The sequence below is a fragment of the Ascaphus truei genome, chromosome 1 (assembly GCF_040206685.1).
Source record: "Ascaphus truei isolate aAscTru1 chromosome 1, aAscTru1.hap1, whole genome shotgun sequence".
NCBI lineage: Eukaryota > Metazoa > Chordata > Amphibia > Anura > Ascaphidae > Ascaphus > Ascaphus truei.
Window position 1 is genome coordinate 472,824,509 of NC_134483.1, and position 22,500 is coordinate 472,847,008.

The 22,500-nt window shown below is 41.1% G+C and overlaps 1 protein-coding gene across 2 annotated transcripts in view; it reads left to right on the top strand.

Annotated features, from left to right (window-relative positions):
* KCTD8 (potassium channel tetramerization domain containing 8) overlaps positions 1-22,500 on the top strand; it is a 200,302-nt gene that overhangs the window by 137,231 nt on the left and 40,571 nt on the right. Inside the window, exon 2 of one of the 2 annotated variants that reach the window (XR_012787566.1) lies at positions 6,441-6,533. The exons of the other annotated variant lie outside the window; for it this stretch is intronic. The gene's annotated coding sequence lies outside the window, so the exon portion shown is untranslated. The remainder of the gene's footprint in view (positions 1-6,440; positions 6,534-22,500) is intronic. 2 annotated transcript variants of the gene reach the window in all.

The following is a 22,500-nucleotide window of genomic DNA, read 5'->3' on the forward strand; positions in this document are numbered from 1 at the left end:
GGGTGACTGACTGACTGGGTGGGTGACTGGGTGGGTGACTGACTGGGTGGGTGACTGACTGGGTGGGTGACTGACTGACTGGGTGGGTGTCTGACTGGTGAGTGGGTTACTGACTGGGTGAGTGACTGGGTGAGTGAGTGACTTGGTGACTGACTAACTGGGTGAGTGGGTTACTGAGTGACTGGGTGTGTGAGTGACTGGGTGACTGGCTGAGTGACTGGCTGGGTGACTGGCTGTGTGACTGGCTGGGTGAGTTACTGACTGGGTTACTGACTGGGTTACTGAGTGACTGACTGGGTTACTGAGTGACTGACTGGGTTACTGAGTGGGTGACTGACTGGGGTGGGTGAATGACTGGGTGTAGAATGGGACAAATACATTAGGAATAACTGTAGACAGCATAAAAAATTGTTGCAATCAACCAAACAACGTTTTATTTAACAGTGTATGCGGCCGGGAGCACCACCCCTTTGGCACCTCCTGTCCGGCGGGCCCCCCTTCCTCGCTCCCACCCCCCCCCCAAAAACCCTCTTTATATTTTTAATTATAACCTGCCTTTTTATTTATTTATTCCATGGGATTAAAAAAAAAAAAGGGGGAGGGGGAAAAATTCAAGGACAAAGCAATGAGGTTCTCTTATGTCACCCCCCCCCTCTTATCCTAATACGTTATTGGGGAATGGATGGGCTAAAATCCTAACTGAGAAAGGCTGGGCAGGCCGGCATTCTCCCCCCCCCCCCACCACACCTCAGTCGGGCGTAGTGGAAGCTTTGGGGAAGTGGCAGGGTGGGAGGGAGGCACGTGGCGAGGTGTCCCCCAGCAGGCGCCCCAGGGGACAGTCAGCCCTGCCGTGGCCGCCACTGACCTGCTCCCCTCACCGGTATGTCCCGCACGGCATGAAGCTAGTGGTCGGGCGGGCAGACCGGCATCACCCCCCCACACACCTCATGCGGCGGCTGCGCCGTCATGAAGATAGCAGGGCTTAGTGTAATCTTTGGGGAGGCGGCAGGGTGGGGGGGAGGCACACTCCCATACACACACACACCCATACATACACACACCCATACATACATACACACACCCCCATACATACATACACACACACCCATGCATGCACACACACACACCCATGCATACACATACACACACAACCATGCATACACACACCCATACATACACACACACACACACACACACACGCATACACCCATGCATACACACACACACCCACACACCCATGCATACACACACACACCCATGCATACACACACACACCCATACATACACACACACACACACACGACAGGGGGAAGAAGAGGAAAGGCCGTGCGACCGAGCACCACCACTGCCCCGCTCGCCCCCCACCCCCGTGACCATCTCAAGCCCCGTGCGGGGATCGTCGGGAAGCCCAAGTAAGCGGGGAAAGAGAGAGAAGGGGGGAACACCCCCACTACAAGCTGGGACCAGGGAGAGATGGGGGGAACACCTGCCCCGCGCGGGAAGCCGGGACAGAATGGGGGAACACCCCCACTACCATCTCCTGCCCGCGCAGAGATCGACGGGAAGTCGGGGTAAGCGGGGACAGGGAGTGAACGGGGGACACCCCCACTTCCATCTCCTGCCCCGCGCGGGGATCGACGGGAAGCCGGGGTAAGCGGGGACAGGGAGAGAAGGGGGGACTCCCCCACTACCATCTCCTGCCCCGCGCGGGGATCGACGGGAAGTCGGGGTAAGCGGGGACAGGGAGTGAACGGGGAACTCCCCCACTACCATCTCCTGCCCTGCGCGGGGATCGGCGGGAAGTCGGGGTAAGCGGGGACAGGGAGAGAAGGACGGAACACCCCCACTACCATCTCCTGCCCCGCACGGGAAGCGGCTTGCAGGGAAGGAGCAGAGGGGCCGCAAGATGGAGGATTGGAGAGTACTTACTCTCCAACAGATCTCCGGCCAGAAAGAATGGCCGCTCGTTGGGGGCGGGCTCATATAGAGCCTGGCCGCGCGCCCTCAAAGCCTGGGAGCGCGCCAATCAGCTGTCAGGTAGGGGGAGTTTTTGTTTTTTTTCACCCAGCGCGAGCAGGGAAAATTTCAGTGCGAGCAGGGAAAATTCAAAATGTCAGCGCGAGCAGGGAAATTTAAAAAAAGAAACACGTGTGCTGCTTGGGCCAATATTTACTCGCCCGGAGGTTAAATCCACCCACCCCGGGCGTGTAAATGTATAGGATTGTCGAACACTGTATATATATATATATATATAGATTAAAACAAAAAACATAAAAATACAGTGCCACACAACTATAATTAAATGATTAAACCAATATGAGAGAACAACTCCTATGTTAATTTGTGCCAATTGACAAACCACATAAAAAACATACAAACATACAGTATACCATATCAGACAAGGGAAAAGGGATGGGAGGGGGCAATAGAAACAAAAGGAAAAGGGAAGGGGGGAAGGAGGAGGGAGGGGGGGAAGGAGGAGGGAGGGGGGGAAAGAAGGAAGGAAGAAAAATATATAATAATTGGAAAATATGTCATGAACACACAATCCTAGCAAGCTCAGAGCCCCAAAACCTACCACATTATATATATATATATATATATATATATATATATATATATATATATATATATATATATATATATATATATGTGTGTGTGTGTGTGTGTGTGTGTGTGTGCGTGTCAAAAGGAATGCCACTGAGCGTGGCCAAATATATACAACAAGAGGCAGAAATGCCCAATGCTACATTAAATTTAACAAAAATACATACAGTAGCAAAATACTTCAATATATTTTTAAGTACACTGTAGCAGGTTTTTTCATGTTCCTGTGTGTACAGACCCACTGTGATCATTCTCACTCCAGCAGAGGTAAATGAGAATTTTCACAGTTAGTGTTAAGACCTACAGAAACGAAAAGAAGACATGTACAACCTTCTTAGAAAAAGTACAAAATATGTATTCCGCCACAAGCCCCTATTCTTACTTACAAGTAAAGTAATTGAAGTGCAGCGACAGACGATAACAAGGATTGGTAATGATATAGTCACCACAGTAATGGACACTGTCCCATCCTAGTGAATGTTCGTGGAACACAACACGTATGTACCGGTATCTTGTGGGGCATGCAGTGATGTCCGGATGTTTCTCCGTGGTGATAGCTCGTCAGGGACAGCCAGTTGGGATACGTGTCTCAGGAACGCTACAGCCGCCGGTGACAGCAGAGTTCCCCACACTCCAATCCTCCTTTGTACTTCCGGGTTCTCACACCCAACACTGACGTCTAGCATCTGACGTAAAAATCATAGTTTCGTCCAACAAGCAGAGGATCTCAGAGTGAAGTTTTTAAAGAGAGGATATGATCACAAAGTGGTAGAATTAGAACCGAAAAGAATGTGTGAGATAGACATATACTGTTTAAGAGAAAAGATAATAAAAAAAAGATTATAAAAACAAGAACTATCAGAATGATAATCCACTGTTTTAAACTTTAATAACAAATCAGCGAGCATGCTGCAAGATGTAGTCTTTGGGTGTCAAAAGCCATAGGGGAAAGGACAGGCAACAAGAGACCTATTTAAACAAAACACACACCACCCTCGCCCGAAGCTGATGAAGCAGGGAGAGAGCTTCAGATGTGGGTAAGTCCTTGCGGAACCCCTGATCGTAGCAGCCATTTTGTTTAAAAAAAAAAAAAAATTAAAACGGGAGCCATGTTGAGACTGCGTTATAAGCGATCCGCATTGTAGCGGATCGCGCTATAATGGGGTTGAGCTGTACAATCCTATGCATTATCAAATACAAAAAGCCCTCAATAACATTGGAAAATTATCAAAGAGGACCCGATATTAGGTACAACTGTAGATAAAAGATCGCAAATATGTTTTAGAAAGTCTTTATTCCTTAAGAACATTTTAAGTTTAAATGTGTTAAAAGAAGTTCATAAACAAGAGAATGGTACTAGTTGGTTAGTTAGCGTACCGCTAAGGAATTTTAAATGTAACCATTGTGTTATAGGCAAATATATGGACCCAAAAAAGGAATTTAGTTTGCCATCATGTAAAACTAACAAAATTGAGGCATTTAGAAATTGTAAATATAAATATGTAGTGTATAAGATTTCATGTGCCTGTGGCCTGGATTATGTAGGAAAAACAAAAAGAGACCTCCACATTAGGATAAAAGAACATGTTAACAACATAAAAAAACGTTAAAAAACACTTGCAACAAAATAAAACATTACATAATCTCCCTAAACAATTTTTATTAAATCATGATTGTGATCTAACACATTTTAAATTCATTGGTCTAAAGTAAGTACCCCCGAATATTAAAGGGGAGGGGAGTACTTAGAATATTGGAGGGTAGATCGAAATAGAATATTAAAGCAAAAAGAACAACAAGGATCTATAACTTGCATACAAGAGTACCCAAAGGATTAAATGAACATGTAGATATTGTCCCTTTCCTGTAAATGCCTATGATTGATTTTATAGCATTTTAAAACTAATATTTGTATCTTTAACTAAATATCGATATTTTATGATAGGATGTATTATTTAGTACAATAATATAGATTTTCTTATATTATCTTAACTAATTGTGTACAAATGTGAAACTATTATGTTTCCCCTATTGCACTTTAAAATATTGCACTTTAAAGTTTTGGTACGTCAATTGATTAATTGCTGCTAATAGTAGGGGTATATAAGAATGAGGATGAGATAACATACTGGTACATACATGTTGTGTTCCATGATCATTCACTGGGATGGGACAGTGTCCACTGTGGTGACTATATCATTACCAATCCTTTTTATCCTCTGTCGCTGCACTTCAATTACTTTACTTGTATGTAAGTAAGAATAGGGGCTTGTGGCCAAATACATATTTTGTACTTTTTCTAAGAAATTTGTGCTTGTCTTCTTTTAGTTTTTGTATGTATTTGGAGGTTCCCTGGCAGAATCCTGAAGAGCTGAGTAACCCAGCTTTTTGAAGATAAAGCACTTTGACCTTCTTCATCACAAATTATTGGGACTATTAGTAGAGCATTGGTAAGTTGTCTAGTGTTAGGACCTGCTAACTGGTCATGCCGTGACGTGGCTTCCAGGCTTATAATGCTTTGGCAAAAGGGTTTAACTAAATTACACTAACAATAGGTCATACTCTGAAGCTGGAGGGTGGCAGACTAATGGTAATTTGTAAGAGAGTACTTCTTCACAGAGAAGTTTGTGGGTTCAAGGAAAACGGTAGCCTCCCAACAGGGTGGTAGGGGCTAATACAGTAAGGGATCTCAAACATGTTTCTATTTGCAATAGGATACGGAGTGCAAATACTCCCAGGTACATGCAAGAATAAAAAAGAGGAAAAAATAGTGCAACACAGCACAAAGCTTCAAAATATAGAAGTAGAAAAAGCCAAAATCATCACTCGCATGCATTGAGTTAGAATAAAGCGATAAAGAGGTTAAAAGGTGGAGCAAAGGAGCAGGACTAGACTACCAAGCAAAGCACAAGCTGCAGGACCACCACCCCATTCCTCCGTTTCCCGGTGACAGCGACGCTTCCGGAAGTGACATCATCCCCACGGTTCGGAGCTTGAGAGGAGTCAGGCTGGTGTGTGCTGTCTGTGTCGGTTCCTGAACCAAGTGTGGTCTTAATGTTTATGTTTTAGTAAATTGCATATGTGTTCTATGGTCTGTTTTTCTCTTATTTCTATGAGCAGAGGATCTGAAGTCTAATATTACACTGGATCTCTGACCCCATCTTCAAAGCAATGCTTAGGTCCCAGTCACCACCTTAAGAGGTTTAGCCTCTTCATTGCCTTATTCTAATGCATAGCATGTGAGTGTGATGATTTTGGCTTTTTCTACTTCTATATTTTGAAGCTTTTTACTGTGTTGCACTATTTTCCCCACTTTTTATTCTTGCATGTACCTGGGAGTATTTGCACTCCGTATCCTGTACCAAACAATTCTAAAGACGATTGGAAAAAGTATTTTTTTCATCAGTGCTGCACTACCCCCTTTGGTTTTTGTATTGTGACGTATATTATTCTTATAACATTCCTTTTTCACATGTCACTGGGTTGGTTGAATAGTAACTTAATTTACAAGTGAAATTTGCGCTTTAACCTCTTCACTTCTGTTCTCTATCTGCTATAAGCATTTAATTGTGAATAAAACCTGAAAATCTGTTAACATTGTCAACTGTAATACTTCATAATTCGGACAAAATTAATGCTAATTTTGGCCGAAGTTAAATGCTATTGTATGAACTCTTCTATAGGTATAATAAACAATTCTGTTTACCTAATAAATTGCTAATGTACAATTTAAAATCTAAATTATTTCAAATTTGAATGGTGCAAATGTTGCTATAGTATAATTGACACGTATATGTACCTGATATTTACAGCCCCTACACTTTACTTTTTAGGACCAAATTTCCATTCCAATGTATTTTTGGCTTTCTGAGAGCTTAGCATCTCATCGTATGTGACAGAACAAAAATGAGCAACAGTAATAAGATGTAAGTAATCAGTCATTTTTTTTGTAGTCATTTTATTGCAAGTTTACGTTACTTAAACAATATGTCATTATTTTGAGAAATGTCCTCATGCTATTTTAATAACCAGATGCATTTACTGTTAGCTGTTGAAATCATTTAATTAGAGAACTACACTCCATATATATATATATGTGTGTGTGTGGGTGTGTATATGTATATATTTATATTAATGTCCAAAGAGGTTCAGTATGGTACCGGTAAAAAATAATGCCATAGGTGCACAACAGTAACCATCGATCATATGTAGAAGAACCAAAACTACCAGAAAAGTAAGCAGTGGCACTTCAATGGTCTTCAAATAGAAAAAAATGTATCGACATTTTGGTCCACACTAGAACCTTTGTCAAGATAAGGTGCAATAAAAGGGAGTGCTATAAAATGGAACATTTTATACGTTCTGTAATGTGTGGCATCCATGGGTGGTTTCACAACTTGTAATACCCTGACTGCATATTTAATCACCGGGGAGTCCTGCCTTCTTTCTGTTTTCTTAATGAAGAGTTCAATACACGTTTGACTAAGTAAGTTACTACACTGGCGACACACTTTATTCGAGCTCGGCTAGTCCCCCGAATTCGGGTATACCCGGGTGTATTGAGGTTTGTGACTGTTTTCTGCCCGAGTGCATTGAGGTATTTTCCAGGCAGGGATTGAAGCATTTTATTCCCGCTGGCTGCAATACTGCACAGTATATATATATATACTGCATTATAATTCATGAATTTATGCCATCTGGTAGACACGCGAAGCATTGCAGCCTATTAAATCCTAATCATTATCATTTAACAGATCAGCCGCCCGTCAGCCAGGCATGAACCCAGGCTGGGAAGGCAAACGCAACGGGGCTTGTCAGAGGTGAGAAGCGGCGCATTCCAGGTATCTGCCAGGTACATACTGGGTATTTGCTCGAATAAAGTGTGTCGGTGCAGTATAAAGATTTGTGCATTACTCTGAAAAGGTGTGTTTGTGCATATAATTGAATTGTGAAATGTTTATGATGTGTACCACCAACTGCCCTCCCATATCCCCCCCTTTTCTGTATTCTTCCCACTTTGTGTTTTTGGAAAAACCCATAAAACTTTCAATAAAGAAAAAAAAAGTGAGTGCTACATACCCATATTGGTGACTGTGACAGGGTAGTTTCACTTCCTAATTACTTTGCATGTGTAGCTTCTGAGTCCAGCACTGAGCTGAGCTGGTTACATCTCAGACTGAAATAATTAGCCAGCTCTCAGCTGCATTATTAGCAGGGTTTAAAGGCCTGGAACTTGCTTCAGTCTGTGTCTTACCCTGGAACCCTGAAGTACCATGCTGTTACTGGAATCGCAGTACAAAAAAGATGGAAACAGGGAAACTCCGGGACTAGAGAAATTAATAAAGTTTGTCACAAAACTATAACCATTTTGGCTCTCTACAGGAGACTTTCTCAAGACAAAAAAGAAAGGCTCCTGTAGAGAGCCAAAACATAGTTCGTTTTGCAATAAAATGTATACATTTTTCTTAGTCCTTGAGTGCATGCTTCCATCTTTTCTATATATCTATATCAAAGATGGAAGCAGGCATTCCAGGACTTTATAAAAATGAATCAAGTTTATTACAAAACTATCAATGTTATAGGTAGAAAGATAGATAGATGCAACGTCTATGGACTGTCAAGACAATAGTCTTTTTGAAGAAATTAGTAAATAAAAATTGTTTAGCAGAAAGGGCTTCCACTGCAGCCAAGGATTCTGGGTTGTCAATGTTCCAAAATTGACAAACGGGGTTCAGTTGATAATAAGTAGTTTATTTTAATACATAGTATGGTATAATCATACTCATTCAAAAGTCTACAAGACTCTCTCTACCAGGGAGTGTCCAGGCAGCCTCTTTATACATTCTTGGTTCCTTTGTCTAAAACAGTTACTAGGCAGATTATACTAACCACTCCTTAATTCTTAAACCAATCATTTTACAGCTCATTAAACTTGGTTAGAACTGGCCTCAAACAACTATGAATAGGTTCCTGATACCAATACTCTCCAGGAATGTGGGCGTTACTTTAGGCCCAGTCGTAAATCAACTTAGAAGCGAAATCTCTCATACACTACACCTACATTCTTTCACACAAAATGGAAACTGGACATGACTGACTTTACAAAATGGAAACTGAACATTACTTTCAATCCTTCTTCAGAGACCTCCCAGTCCATTTAAAAAATATATCAACAGTATCTTCATTTTAGCAATATTACTTTGTCAGGGTAATGACATACAAATGAGCACAGTGTGTCACTCTTTACTTATCCATTTTAACATGGAACAGTATAATCTATTGCCTGCCTTATTACACAGTTTACCAGCACAGCCTGGTTTAAGAAGTGCATAGCCAGTAAATCTACTCAGTCAGCTGTTTCGTCCTTTTGGGTCTCACTAGTGTGAGGTTGGTTTCTGGCTATATAACATGAAGCTGGGATGTGGAAATAACTAGAAAATAATAAAGTAATGTTGGTGGAACACATGTGCGGTGCCTGAGTGGATGGAAGCTTAGCACACAAGCTCCGTAACATACAGTAAGAAAAATCTATCTAAAAATCATAATTCTTATTCACAAATAAGATAATCACATAAAATATCAGAGATGGCAACCAGATACAAGAAACAAAATAAAAAGTGAATGGAGAATTTTTCCGAGGGCACAAAAGCACCTGCACTTTCTCTCAAGCTCTGAGTCAGAAGGAGAACAAGAAACCAAGGTCAAAACTCCCCAAAGAGGAATATAAGTGACATACTGTAGATTACCTGTTTGGGAACATAAAATGACTCCTTCACTCGGAACTACAATAAGCCCTTTAGGAAATCATAAAATGGACATTTCCTCCATGAAATGAAGAACAGACATCTTAGAAAGAAAATTGGACAAATACATAAAGGAACAAATTAAGATGGGTTCAGATCCTCACATGCTTCCAAACACAGATGGAGGATTTAAGAGAAAGCAAGGAAGACATAGAAAAGAATCTAAGAATAAGGGATATCCCTGAAACAATTCTTGAACCGGAAGAATTTGTGTCAAAATAGCTGACTTCAGTCCTCCAGGATATAAATGCAGAAGCTCTAACTCTCGACCGCTGCCACAAAGCCATGAGGCCCAAACCTATGACAGGAGATCGCCCATGAGATGTGATCATCAGGTTTCACTATTTTAAAATAAAGAAGGCCTGCTTCACAGCAGTGAAAGGCTGCAATGACTTGACCTTTGAAAACTGAGTGTAACGTTGCTGACTGCAAGACAGGATATGGACCCGCAGGGCAGAGATAGGGAGTAATACAGTACACCGACCATGGTCTGAGATCAGAGGCCTGTGATGCAAGGCTATTCAGGTACGGTTCTGGGGTCGAGGCAGGCGGCAGGCAAAGGGAAGTCAGATCTGGTTCCGAGGTCGAGGCAGGTGGCAGGCAAAGAATAGTCAGGTCCGGTTCTGAGGTCAAGGCGGGCAGCAGGCAAGGGGTAGTCAGGTTCAGTTCCAAGGTCAAGACAGGCAGCAGGCAAAAAAAAAGGCAAGGCAGAGCTCAGACAGGACAAGGTAACAGGTACTTTGAACGAGCAAGGTTGAATAGCAACTGCCTGCTACTTAAAGGCCAGAGGCAGCTGCTGACAATGAGGTCCAAAGTGAGGCTTACTTCCTGTGAGGGCAGAGATTGCCAAGAGGCAAGATGGCTGTGGTAGCTTCAGAGAAGGTGATGTCACTACCTGTCAGCAGCCATCCTGGATGTTCTGATAGATTCCTTCTAGTATTCCCCCTTCAGTGTCGAACTCTGGGACGACCAGGTCCTGGTTTTTCTGGCTTACGAAGGTAGAACGCCTTGACCAGGGCTGGAGCACGAAGACCCTGAGTCTTCACCCGACTCATCTCCTCAAGACCATACCCCTTCCAGTCCACTAGATACTGAATTAATCCCCTGGAGATACCAGAGTTGAGTATCTGTTGTACCTCGTATTCGATTTGACCCTCAACGGTTACCGGATTAGGAGTGGGAGCTTTGAAAAGCAATTCCTCACCACAGGTTTCAAGAGGAACACGTAGAATGTGGTGGAAATTTTTAATGAGGAGGGAAGTTCCAGCTGAAAAGTGACCTCATTGATCTTCCAAATTATGCTGTAGGAACCAATGAATCGTGGACCAAGTTTATCCGAAGGTTGGCGTAAGTGGATGCTCAGCGTCGAGAGCCATACTTTATCCCCGATGGAATATGGGTGATGGCCTCCGATGTTTATCCGCAAACTTCTTTTGTCTCTCAGTGGCTGGTGGAAAATTTGCTTGAATCCCCTTCCAAAGGTCTTGCAGATTCTGCGCCCTGGTATCAGCTGCTGGGACACCTGTTGCTGGAGAACGAAGGGGAAGGGTATGAGGATGATAACCCCATGCTGCACAAAATGGAGAACAGCCCAGACAGTCGTGGGATAGACTGTTGCAGACAAATTCAGCCAGTGGTAGGAGTTCTGCCCAATTATTCTGGTGTTCATTAATATAGTATCTGAGGTATTGCTCCAAGGATTGGTTGGTGCGCTCAGTTTTTCCATTAGATTGTGGGTGATAGGCAGATGAAAAGTGAAGGTCAATCCCCAATCGCCTGCAAATTGCCTTACAAAATTTTGAGATGAACTGGGATCCCCGGTCTGAGACAATCTATAAAGGCAGTACATGCAGACAAAATACCTCCTTGGTAATGATGTCTGCCAGTACAGAAGAAGAGGGAAGCTTTTTTAGGGGTACAAAATGAGCCTGTTTCGTGAAACGGTCAACAATAACAAGAATTGTCATAATACTCTGAGAGGAGGGATTTTCTACGATAAAGTCCATAGATTGGTGCGTCCAAAGACTGGAGGGTATAGGCAGTGACTGCAGAAGCCCACAAAGAAGTATTCAAGGAACCTTAGTTCGGGCACATACACTGCAGGCTGAGACAAAGTACTGTACCTCTGTTTTTAATTCTGGCCACCAAAAGGTCTTCTCAAGGAGCTCACATGTTTTACGAACCTCCGGGTGGCCTGCGATGGGTCCCTTGTCCATCGAATCAGTGTTATCCATGGAGAACTGGCGTGATAGGGCATCCACCTTTACATTCTTGGAACAAGGGGCGGTAGGAGATCACGTAATTAAAGGGACTAAAAAAGAGGTATTACAAGTTTTTATGGTCCGTAAGAATCGTGACTGGAATGGCGGTTCCATCTAGAAGGTGTCTCCATTCCTCCAGAAACATTTTAATGGCTAGAAGTTCACAATTGCACAATCATTGTTGTGTTCCGCAGGGGAAAACTTTTTAGAGAAGAAGGAACATGGATGTAACCGACCCTGAAACTCACTTCTCTTTGACAGGACTGCACCTGCTCCAGCGTCAGAGGCATCCATTTCGAAGGTAAAAGGATGACGAGGATCGGGGTGTTTCAGGATGGATGCAGAGGAAAAAAGTTTCTTGAGCTTCAGAAAAGCCGTCTGAGCCTGCGGAGACCAGTTCATGTGATCTACCTGTTTTTTGTCATGGCTGTGATAGGTGCAACGATTTTGGAAAATTCCCGAATAAATCGCCTTTAATAGTTTGCAAAGCCCAAGAATCTTTGAATGGCTTTGAATCCCTTAGGCACTGACCAGTCCAGAACAGCAGCAACTTTGGCAGGGTCCATTTCTAAGCCTTCGGCAGAGATAATGTATCCGAGAAACAAAAGATGGGATTTATCGAATTCGCACTTCTAGAATTTATAATTTAGGTTGTTCTCCTGGAGGCGTTTAAAGACCACCCCTGTGGTAGCCTCGGAGAAGGTGATGTCACTTCCTGTCAGCAGTTATCCTGGATGTTCTGACAGATCCCTTATACTGAGCAGCTTTTGCCCTTAAGGATACTGCTGATAAACTGGAGTTTGTGCACGACCAGGGCATTACATAAACGCTGACAGCGTCATACCCGGAGGGACCAGAGAGACTCCATCCAAAGAAGGCAAGGAGAGGCCCACAGAGACAGGAGTGAGACCTGTGCATGTGAACATCCAAGGAACAACACAGTTTAAAATAACGCAGGCCAACCGGATATACCCACACATAAACCTGGTCAATAAAAATGCTATCATTACCCCAAGGCCAATTTAGAAGACTAGCTATTCTAGAAAACCAACCTAGAATCAAGGGCGATCAAAGCTGGGCAAGTAAGAGACTTCTATACTCCTAGCCATGACTGTCAACAGATCTAGAGCTTGGCCTATCCCAGGCTGCAATTAAATTGACCGCACATCACGGGAGGGGAGGGGGCAGTGAGGACCCAAGGCCTATACTCCAGAAGGGGGCAGAGATGACCTGCAACCTAGAATGACTGGCAGATTTGTCCCCAGAATGGTGGAATCTCCAGAGGGCCCAAGGCATAAGTTGTGTCCCCAAAAGAAGTGTCTGTCCAGTTCTGACAGTGAGAAACCTTCAGTACTGTACCAGGGAAGCAGAGCTGGAACAAATAATTGATAACCTCTTGAGCAACACTGAGATGAACTGCAAAATGCCAGACATGATGGTAATCTCCTCCGTTAACAATTGAAAAGAAAATAGAACCTAACGCCGAGCTACAGAGGGAGCCTTTGTTCACAGTCGCCTTTGAGTGTAGGACCATGATGAACACAGAGCGTCACATGCGTAGTGAGTTTGAGGACCTGAGGACTGAGCAGAGACAGCTCACACTATTATTACCGCCATGGATGAGAAACAGAGCTGCTCTGAAGAAGATATTGCTAACTGAACCAGCAGTATGAGGAGGTTCAGACAGAGCTTAAAGTATCTCGGTAGAAGACCCTGAGTGTCGATATACAGCTTGGACTCTTTCAGAAGGAGTCTCGCGGTCTTAGCACATAGCTTGGAATCTATCGAAAGGAGATTTTTCATCTCAGTGCAGACCTGGGAGTCTCTCAGAAAGAGATTCGCAGTCTCAGTACAGAACTGGTAATCTCTCAGAAAGAGGTACACACTCTCAGCATAGAGCTGGATTTCTATCACCAGGAAGTGAGCAGTCTCAGTACAGAGCTGGAAGTCTCAGAGAGAGATTTGAAGTCTCTGTACTGATCTGGAAGTCTCTCAGAAAGAGCTTCACACTCTCAACAGAGAGATATAAGTCTCACGGCAAATGTTCCGAAGTCTTAGCACAAATGTGTGTAAATTGAAGAATGACTATAAAAAAGTCCTGAGTGTTAAATAGACTGTAAAAAGAGAGAAGAGAAACCTGAAAGAGAAGGTTTCATATCTGACTGATCAAGTCAATGAAGGAAATGGGACGCTTAATGAAAAAAGATCTCACGCAGCGGGGAAAACTCATTGCCAAGTGAGTAAAGAGGAATTGGTAAAAATAGAAAAATGAGCTTGAGCGAGATGTCCTCCGTGGGGTTCTGAAAGCCAAGTACATCATGGAAAGGCTGCACTTTGAAAAAGTTCTCCACGAGCAACTAAAGCATTCTAAATTCAAGCATCTACTTTAAGAGACACTGGTTGTATGCACAGGCTACAAAGACCTCGTCACCCATGTCCTCTTCAATCACCCCAGACCCTAGACAAAGTGGGCTATGCACTAAAAGTGAGCTTTTGCGTTTGAGAATGACATTTTGACTCGCCTGTTATAAAATGAAGCCAAACGTGGGATTCACTAAGAAGTGAAGCCCATTTTGGTACGTGCTGTCATTGTTTGCAAATGCACAATCACGGGTTGTTGATAATGAGTAGTTTATTGTAAAATATAACACAGAGTATGATCATACCCACAAAAGTCAAAATAAGACTCTGCCAGGGAGTGTCCAAGCAGGCATTATATACACTCTTGATTCCTTTGCTCAAAATTGGTTACTAGGCAGGATATACTAATCACTCCTTAATTCTTAAACCACTTACAGATCATTAAAACCTTGTTAAAACTAGCTTAAAATAGTTCTCTATAGGAACCAGGTACAACCTTACACCACAACTGTGGGCGTAAACTACAGGCACAGTCGTAAATCTACTATGAGCGAGTCTTTCACACCACACACACATATTCTTACAAACAAAATTGATACTAATAAAACAGACAAAATGGAAACAGAACATAGCCTTCAATCCTTCTCCAGAGACCCCCCTAGTCCATTTCAGTAATATCAACAGTATATTAATTTCAGAAATACTACTGCATCAGTGCCTTCAAAAACATGCCCTATCGTGCAACCTGTTTTTTTCCCCCTCTTCTTTTGTGCTATAAGTTCTACAGAACGATAGCTGAAAAGAAAAAAAAGCCTGTAAGAGCTGCATGGGAATGCTGTGTCTCCATGCACGGCTCTTAAAGGCAATTGTACAGTACAAATATTCATTTTAATACTAGTTACATACAAAGGGGTTCTCCTGAGCTGAACCACATTGGTTTCAGCCTTGGGGACCCCCTACTTCATGAGATACAGGTCCCGTTATCTGGTGGCGGTTACTCTGTGCTTTGCAATCTCCCACGTCACGTGACCGGAAGATCTAAATCATGCAGGGGGATACCAGCACCCCATAACAGGGCCTGTATCTCATGAAGTTGGGGTCCCCGAGGCTGAAACTAATGCGGTTCAGCTCAGGAGACCCCCCTGTTCATGTTCACTTGTATCAAAACACACATAGCAATAAAAAATAATTCATTACCATAGCGGATAGCCGCAATGGTAATGAAACTGCATTAATGTAATTTTTATAAATAGTGGGTGGGAGCAAGGGGGTCTCCTGAGATGAACCGCATTGATTTCAGCCTCGGGGACCCTCTGCTTCCCAAGTTACAGGCCCAGATATGGGGTGCCGGTATCTCCTTCATTATTTAAGTGTTGCACGTCACATGATGTGGAATAGCATCTAATGCCCCATACTGGGACCTGTAAATTGGGAAGCAGGGGGTCCCTGAGCCATAAATCAAAACGGTTGAGCTCAGGAGACCCCCTGCTCCCGCACACTATTAAAAAAAATACATTAAAGCAGTTTCATTACCTTAGTGGCTACCCACGAAGACAATGAAGGGGTTAAGGCCCAAAAGCAGCTTTATTGGGGGGAATTGCCCCCAAATAACCTTGCAATATGTGCTACCCACCCACCCCTTGTGCCCCCAGCAACCCCTATAACCCCCTAGGATACATATATATTTTTAAAGCATAGGAATGTTACTATAGGCCAGCGGGGGCCTTCGGGTGCTCCCCGTCGGTGTCCGGGGGCCCGCGGTGGTTCCCGCAGGTGTCAGGGTGTCCCCACTGGCTACCAATCCTGTGCCCAAAAATAAAAACTTTAAAATAAATACACCCCCCTCCTCCCCCATAACAGATACAGTACAGTAATGGGCAAAATTACTATTATCCAAATAGGGATAATAGAGCATTTGTCCATTTAAAATACAACATTAAGCAGCAGAAATAAAGTAAATAAAACTTGCACTCACCCCTGCCAGGTTGCCATGTTGAAGGCCCTCCTCATCCCCATCACTGTACATGTCATCCATTGCCAGAAACAATGCAATAAAAAATACAATCTAATGTCCCCTAACCACTTAATCACCTTAGTGGTTAGTAACCGCTATAGTAATTAAGGGATTAACTCACCCTCTCCCACTATCCACCCAGGAGGCCTAACCACCCTCCCAGGCAACTACCCACACCCTCCACCCATTCATTGTACAGTGGGCGCATCATGCCCATATAATATGGGCCTGATTTACCACTAAAGCGATAAATGGTGAAGTAAACAAAAAACACGCCCAAAATAAAACACATTACATAGCCAACTAAACACATAACAAATGCCAAGAAAACAATTGATTGGTACAGTGGATACATCATGCCAATATTATATTGGCATGATATAACATTATGCCAGTCAATGGTGAACCTAAAAATAAACAATCAAAAACAATATCCAATGCATTCCAAACAATCACCAAATAAAAAAACAATAAGCAAGTAAACACAACAATATTACCACCATTCAATTAAGAAAATACCAATTAAACACCAGAATTAATAATTAAAACACTTATACAAAACCATCAATAAATAAAAGAAAGCCCCAAATAAACACCATCAGTCAAAATCTAAATAACAAAAATAATCCAGTATTAAAAAGCAAACACCAAATACTGTACCACCCTGAAATAATCCATTGAAAACACCACCAGAAATGCCAGCATACAAAATCAAAACACCAAAAAACAGCCTAAAAAAGAAAAAACAAAGTACCAAAATACATTTAAAATATTAAAGTTAGCATTTGCACAAAAAAATTGGTTGTCCCTGTATTTATGTATATCCATAAAGAGACATATATAAATACAGTGGTAATGAATGGGCATTAAAAAAAAATCCAATACCAATAAAAATACAATGAAAAAACCTGTAAAAGAAAAATAACATACATTCAATTTTTTTCCTTACCTTTAGATGTCTTCACCCTCCGATTCCTGGGGTATCAGCAAGCTCTCGAACCAATCCATGATCCAAAATAGCAATGGGCCACAGGTAAAGTCCAAAGTCCTTTTCTTCTTTCTTTCTCTTCATCTGTTAACTGTAATCCATTTTGTGGTTGTCCTCTTCCTCTTCTTCCATCTAAACCAGGAACGTATTGTAATCCTATTGGTGGAGAAGGTCCTCCCTCCTCGGCTTCTTGCCATCAAATGAGGCTGCACAGGCTTTTATAGGCCTGTGACATCACATTTGAGTGCAAATGGTTCATACGCCTCTGATTGGCTGTGAAAACCATGTGTCTTTTTTTATGTGACAGAAGGGCTGTGCTTCCTTTCCCTTGAACATTACATCACAAAAAGCAACATGTCTGCCATCACATGGTACTTCAGCCTATCCGATTGGGAGATGTATATCCCCAATCTGTTGGTTGTAGTAGACCATGTGATACAGACAAAATTATCAATAGTGGCGCTCTAGAATAACCAAATAACAAACAACCTGCCTAAAGCCCCATCTTACTAAGTGTAATATACAGTGAAGTAAAGTAATATAAAAGTGATACCAATACAAACAAATATGGATGCCGCTATAACCCAGTGGAGGATCCTTCTCACGATCCCATGTAGATTGAAGAGGTGTAGGTCATCGGGAAGCGCAAACCATGCAAAACAGAAAAATAATCTGATGGTGCAGTATATGTGATAAATCGTGAGTTCATATATTTATAAAGGTCTGTGTGTAGAATACTCACAAACATATAGTGAGTGATGTTCACAAAAAGGTATCTTTAAATCTCAGCCCACCAAGGATGGTAATCACAAGGAGCTTCTGGAGACCTTCTTTGTTTTATCCATTGCCTTCAGTATAGCAAGATTGAGGTCTTCCAATGCTGCAAGGACACTTTCATATTCTCCCAAGTGCTGAGAAAAGTAGTCTAATCACTGGTATACAAAAGGCAGTTCAGGCTTTCCCCCTGACAGGCTCTCTACAGCCTGCTCCCTCCCAGGTTGAGAGCAAGTTTGCAGAGAGCCTGTCAGGGGGAAAGCCTGAACTGCCTTTTGTATACCAGTGATTAGACTACTTTTCTCAGCACTTGGGAGAATATGAAAGTGTCCTTGCAGCATTGGAAGACCTCAATCTTGCTATACTGAAGGCAATGGATAAAACCAAGAAGGTCTCCAGAAGCTCCTTGTGATTACCATCCTTGGTGGGCTGAGATTTAAAGATACCTTTTTGTGAACATCACTCACTATATGTTTGTGAGTATTCTACACACAGACCTTTATAAATATATGAACTCACGATTTATCACATATACTGCACCATCAGATTATGTAGTAGACCATGTGACAGAGTAATTTTTGGGAAAGGATGTGGCATCATCCAAAGGGAGTCACATGGTCGACTACAACCAACAGATTGGGGATACACATCTCCCAATTGGATTGGCTGATGTACCATGTGACAGCAGCCATGTTGCTTTTGGTGACATCATGTTAAAGGGAAAGGAAGCACAGAAATTCTGTCTGGCTTCACTCCCTTTACATGACGTCACCAAAAAAAATTAAAAAGGCACATGGTTTTCAAAGCCAATCAGATGGCGTCTAAACCATTTGCACTCAAATGTGACGTCACAGGCCTATAAAAGCCTGTGCAGCCTCATTTGATGGCAAGAAGCCGAGGAGGGAGGACCTCCTCCACAAATAGGATTACAATGCGTTCCAGATGAAGATGAAGATGGGTGAAGAAGAAGATACAGATGATGAAGAAGATACAAAAGAACAATCTAGAAGACCCCAAAATGGATTACAGTTAACAGATGAAGATAAAGAAAGAAGAAAAAGACTTTGGACTTTACTTGTGGCCTGTTGCTGTTTGGGATCATGGATTGGTTCGAGAGCTTCCGGAGACCCCTGGAATCGGAAGGTGAAGACATCTAAAGTAAGAAAAAAAATTGAATGTGTGTTATTTTTGTTTTACAGGGTTTTTCATTGTATTTTTATTGGTATTGAATTTTTTATTTGGGCCACATTCATTGCAAATGTATTTATGTATGACCCATTAGGGCTATACATACATATATACAGTGACAATCAATGGCGTTTTGGACAAATGCTTGCTGTGATGTATTTTGGTACTTTGTTTAATTTTTATGCTATTTATTTTGTGTTTGGATTTTGTATGCTGGCATTTTTGGTGGTGTTTTCAATGGATTATATCAGGGGGGCTTGGTGTTTGCTTTTCAATAGTGTCTTATTTTTGGTATGTTGAATTTGACTGATGGTGTTTATTTGGAGCTTTCTTTTATTTATAGTGATGGTTTTGTTTTGGTGTTTTGTTAATTCTGGTATTTAATTGGTATTTGCTTATTTGAATAGTGGTAATGTTGTTGTGTGTACATGCTTATTGTTGTTTATTTGGTGATTGTTTGGAATGCATTGGAAATTGTTTGTGACTGTTTATTTTTAGGTTAACCATTGACTGGCATATTGTTAAATCATGCCCATATTATGTGGGCATGATGTACCCACTGTGCCAATCAATTGTTTTCTTGGCATTTGTTATGTGTTTAGTTTGCTATGTAATGTGTTTTATTTTGGGCCTGCTTTTTGTTTACTTCACCATTAATTGCTATAATGGTAAATCAGACCCATATTATATGAGCATGATGTACCCACTATACCAATGAATGGGTGGAGGGTATGGGTAGTTGCCTGGGGAGTGTGGTTAGGCCTCCTGGGTGGGTAGAGTGAGAGGATGAGTTAATCTCTGAATTACTATAGAGGTTACTAACCACTAAGGTGATTAAGTGGTTAGGGGACATTAGATTGTATTTTTGATTGCATTGTTTTGGGCAATGAAGGACATGGACGGTGATGAGGATGAGGATGGCCTTCATTGTGGCAGGCTGACGGGTGAGTGCAAGTTTTATTTACTTTATTTCTTCTGCTTAATGTTGTATTTTAAATGGGCAAATGCACTGTTATCTATATCTGGATAATAGTAATTTTGCACATTACTGTACTGTATCTGTTAGGGGCTGAGGGAGGGGCGGACAGACGTATTTATTTAAAAGTATTGGATGTTGTGTTTTTTGGGGCTTTTACTCATGGCTCCTTATCTTTTGCACACAGATACCCAACAAGCTCTGAGAAACCCCGACCATTACCACATAATATATATATATATATATATATATCTATATATATATATATATATATATAGATATATATATATCTATATATATATATATATATATATACACATATATACATATATATACATATATATATATATATGTATATAAGTGTCAAAAGTAGTGCTAGTGGTCGTGGCTAAATGTATATAACAAAAAACAGACAAAGATGCCCAAAGCTACTTCCAATGTGACAAAAATACACAGTGCAATACCTATATATTCTCTTGAAAAAGGGTAATTTAGTTTAACCCTTTGGCCAAAGCGTCTTAAGCCTGCTGCCAATTTCAAGGCATGACCGTAGAAGGTCCTAACACTCCCTGGTTTAAAATTCTTATTAACCTGTATAATTACAGGAAGAATGATCACATTGGATCTGTCGTAACCTGGCAATATATATATATATATATATATATATATATATATATATATATATATATATATATATATATATACATAGATATAAATATATACAATAGAGGACTGCGCTTGGGTGAGGTATGACAACAAAAAATAGAAAAATAAAAAATGATAAAATTAAATAAAAACCTATAAATCAATACAGTACATAATCTCTTACTGAATAATCAATGAAACCTAATTGATTGTGTATGAATGATTACACATGGTGTGATGTGGACCCTCCTATATACACACAATAAGAATAGTCCTTTGGAGTCCAAAATGTGTCCAATATGGGGGAAAAACAAAGCACTATCAGGAAACAGGCAGCTTCTTAAAAGGGCACAACGACCTCCCTCTCCACCTGCATAGAAAAAAGAAGAAAGAAGCGCCCAATCGTAGTGCATTACTGTGCACAAAATAAATTTAATTCCCAAAAAAGGCTCATAAAATGAACTCACAAACATAGAATATAAAAAAGCATGTTATGAGATAATACTCATGCTCCAAAGGATCAGAAAACGCTGCTTGTCTGCTACACTGCTCCGTGACTCCACTGTATCCGATCTGGCCCTCGTTGTTCACCGCCAGCAGGAACTCACGATGTTAGGCTCTCCACGAACTCCTCTCCCCGGGAATACACCAACAGATGATTTTGGTTCCCACCGGGGACGATGGATGCGGCGGAACAACGGATGACGTCACACGGTAAGTATGAATACCGAACAGGTTTGAATGCCGAGCAGGTTTGGAAAAGACGCTTGAAGATCCACAGCACACCTGGCCCTACGCATTTCATCAGCTAAACTGGTTTCATCAGGGGATGGGCTCTGGGTATACTGATACACGTATATATACCCACGAGTCCAATCAGCTGTATTGAAGATTATTAAAAGATCATGTGCAAACAATCAGCATAACTAAACAGTCTAAAAACACATTGATATGTGAACATCCACAATTATATCTACAATAATGAATGTATAAAAATCACAGTAGCATCTAAAAAAACCTCATATTATATAAGCTATACATAGTATCCTAGACTATCATATTCTATTTGGTCTCTTTTATGAAGACCACAATTGATGTATAAATACCATAAATCAACTGAGTACACAGTGATATTTGATTGGTACTAATAGTTATTAAATATTGGCTTGATGAGAGTAGATTTGATATAAATTATACATAAATGATGAATTGAAGAGTACATATTTATAAATATATTTACTATCTTGATTATAAATAAATGAATATAAAAATGAAGTGAATAAAAGGAAATGACACCTATAAAATGAAAAACAAAATAAATAGAATTAGTTAAAATTAAAACTAGAAAATTATTAAAATTAAAACAAAATAATAAGTTAGAATACGTAAAGAAAATGACCCTTGGCCCCCAGTATCAATACTATAAAGAACACACACACATATATATATATATATATATATATATATATATATATATATATATATATATATACATGTATCTATCTGTATATATAAGTAAAAAAGTTGACCAAAAGGAAACAACGATAAGAAACAGCGAGGAACAATACAGGTATAATACAGAGTCATGGTGTCTACCCGAATCTTACAAAGAAAGATAGGAATACAGACCGGACATGTATCCCAGGTCACTAGTACCTCCAGCCCGGCAAGACTGCATAGTACAGCCGATCACACCACACCCCTCAAAGGTTGAGAATGGTGCTGAAAGTGAACTATATAAATGAATTATAAATGAATAAATGTGAATCTATGTGATCTAAAAAATCTATATTATAGGAATGATGGTGATAATACAATATGAAATACTAAATATTACATACCAATTGTATTAATGTGAATGAAATAAACACCCCATATGGGTG